This window comes from Micrasema longulum, unplaced genomic scaffold (assembly GCF_059751315.1).
Source record: "Micrasema longulum isolate JH-2025_06_02 unplaced genomic scaffold, ASM5975131v1 h1tg002518l, whole genome shotgun sequence".
Lineage (NCBI taxonomy): Eukaryota > Metazoa > Arthropoda > Insecta > Trichoptera > Brachycentridae > Micrasema > Micrasema longulum.
This window is the reverse complement of record NW_028279659.1, coordinates 17,501-20,527: the sequence shown is the minus strand read 5'-3', so window position 1 is coordinate 20,527 and position 3,027 is coordinate 17,501. Positions and strand designations below refer to the sequence as shown.

At 48.4% G+C, this 3,027-nt stretch overlaps 1 non-coding gene across 1 annotated transcript in view; it reads left to right on the top strand.

The window, feature by feature from the left end:
• The first annotated feature begins 1,716 nt into the window (after positions 1-1,716).
• Positions 1,717-3,027, top strand: part of LOC148272045 (small subunit ribosomal RNA) — a 1,940-nt gene continuing 629 nt past the window's right edge. The window contains exon 1 of the ribosomal RNA XR_015824947.1: positions 1,717-3,027. This exon is cut by the window's right edge and continues 629 nt beyond it. This is a non-coding gene — a ribosomal RNA (small subunit ribosomal RNA).

Here is a 3,027-nt window from a genome sequence, read left to right as displayed (position 1 = left end):
AGAAATAATTTATACCCTCTCGCCGAGTTTTAATGCGAGAACGAGGCCCCCTCCCGGCGAGACGTCTCGCGGCGGTCGCGAGCGCGCTCCGCGTGAAACTTAAATTTTTCGTTTATCGAATATTTCCACCGAGCGACGATCCGAAATGCACCCCCGCCGATTTTTATTTCGTTCCTCCTTCCGATTCGAAAGTGAATGTGAAATTAAAAAAAAAAAAAAAAAAAAAAAACTTAGAAATAATTTATACCCTCTCGCCGAGTTTTAATGCGAGAACGAGGCCCCCTCCCGGCGAGACGTCTCGCGGCGGTCGCGAGCGCGCTCCGCGTGAAACTTAAATTTTTCGTTTATCGAATATTTCCACCGAGCGACGATCCGAAATGCACCCCCGCCGATTTTTATTTCGTTCCTCCTTCCGATTCGAAAGTGAATGTGAAATTAAAAAAAAAAAAAAAAAAAAAAAACTTAGAAATAATTTATACCCTCTCGCCGAGTTTTAATCGAGAACGAGGCCCCCTCCCGGCGAGACGTCTCGCGGCGGTCGCGAGCGCGCTCCGCGTGAAACTTAAATTTTTCGTTTATCGAATATTTCCACCGAGCGACGATCCGAAATGCACCCCCGCCGATTTTTATTTCGTTCCTCCTTCCGATTCAAAAGTGAATGTGAAATTAAAAAAAAAAAAAAAAACAAAAAAACTTAGAAATATTTTATACCCTCTCGCCGAGTTTTAATGCGAGAACGAGGCCCCCTCCCGGCGAGACGTCTCGCGGCGGTCGCGAGCGCGCTCCGCGTGAAACTTAAATTTTTCGTTTATCGAATATTTCCACCGAGCGACGATCCGAAATGCACCCCCGCCGATTTTTATTTCGTCCCTCCTTCCGATCCAAATGTGAATGTGAAATAAAAAAAAAAATAAAAAATAAAAAATAAAAAAAAAAAACAAAAATATTTCCTACCCAAATTATAAGTCTAATTTTTCAATCATAATCTCTTTCCATATTCGTCTTCTCAAACGAAAAAAGAAAAGAAAAAATAAAATCATCTCGCAGAATTTGCCAAGTCCCGACCGTACCGCGCGTTTTACCCATCGGCTCATTTACGTTTCGCCTGAAACGCGCGTAGGCTCCCCGCATGGCTGGCGGCCCGGCGTGCGAGACGCCGACACCCGTCGCCGTACGTATATTATGCGCGTCTCTCATGGCGTTAGCTAAAATACATTTTTCACCGCGTTCGCACATTGCGGCGGCCGATATGCCGCGCCGGCTTTACATTTGCGAAAATCAACGTCGTGTGGCCGTTCAGCTCCTTTGTGCGGCTGAGCGAGCATCGCACTTCGCCCGTGTTACAAACTCTGGAGTTCCGCGCAAGCAGAGAACACCGTGAACAAAAACGAGAACGGTCGTAGGATTCTAATCCACGTCCCCACTATTGCCGCGCCGAAGGCGTGCGCTCTCGTACGTTAATATTTGACGAAAGGGAATTAAAAATTTTTGGCCAAAGAGAAGATCCATGTGGTCCGTCTCGTCAGGTCCAGCGTTCACTTGTTAAAAAGTGAATTTAAAAGTAAAACGAACAGACTCGTGAATCGCGAGAGTGCAAACTCGAGCGAGCGAGAATGTGAGTTATATAGGTGCGAACATAAAGAGCGTGTCGCGGCGGGTGACTCCGTCGCGCCTCAGACGCCCTTCGTATCCTGGAGCGATATAGAAATGAACAGCTCCCTGGTTGATCCTGCCAGTAATCATATGCTTGTCTCAAAGACTAAGCCATGCAAGTCTCAGTAAAAGCCGAATTAAGGTGAAACCGCGAATGGCTCAATATATCAGTTTTGGTTCCTTAGATCGTACATAGTTACTTGGATAACTGTGGCAATTCTAGAGCTAATACATGCAAACGAGGTCCTGACCGGCAACGGGAGGGATGCTTTTATTAGATCAAAAACCAATCGGCGGCGGGGTTCGCGCCCCGTCCGTCGCCATTCGAGATGATTCTAGATAACTTTGTGCTGATCGCACGGTCTAGCACCGGCGACGCATCTTTCAAATGTCTGCCTTATCAACTGTCGATGGTAGTTTATGCGACTACCATGGTTGTCACGGGTAACGGGGAATCAGGGTTCGATTCCGGAGAGGGAGCCTGAGAAACGGCTACCACATCCACGGAAGGCAGCAGGCGCGCAAATTACCCACTCCCGGCACGGGGAGGTAGTGACGAAAAATAACGATACGGGACTCGTCCGAGGCCTCGTGATCGGAATGATTACACTTTAAATCCTTTAACGAGGATCCATTGGAGGGCAAGTCTGGTGCCAGCAGCCGCGGTAATTCCAGCTCCAATAGCATATACTAAAGTTGTTGCGGTTAAAAAGCTCGTAGTTGAAATTGTGTCCTGCGGTGTCGGTCTACCGAATGCGGTACGACAGGCACGTCTGCGGGGCTTCTCGCCGGTGCGTCCACCGCCAGTGTGTTGCGGTCGTCCTCGCGGGCGGCCGCGCGCCGAGGCGGGCCGTCGCGGCTGTTTACTTTGAACAAATTAGAGTGCTCAAAGCGGGCTAACACTTGCCTGAATATTGTACGCATGGAATAATAGAATAGGACCTCGGTTCTGTTTTGTTGGCTTTCTGATACCAGAGGTAATGATTAATAGGGACAACTGGGGGCATTCGTATTGCGACGTTAGAGGTGAAATTCTTGGATCGTCGCAAGACGGACTAAAGCGAAAGCATTTGCCAAAGGTGTTTTCATTAATCAAGAACGAAAGTTAGAGGTTCGAAGGCGATTAGATACCGCTGTAGTTCTAACCATAAATGATGCCAGCCAGCGATCCGCCGAAGTTTCATAATTTTAACCCGGTGGGCAGCTCCCGGGAAACCAAAGCTTTCGGGCTCCGGGGGGAGTATGGTTGCAAAGCTGAAACTTAAAGGAATTGACGGAAGGGCACCACCAGGAGTGGAGCCTGCGGCTTAATTCGACTCAACACGGGAAAACTCACCAGGCCCGGACACTGGAAGGATTGACGGATTAACAGCT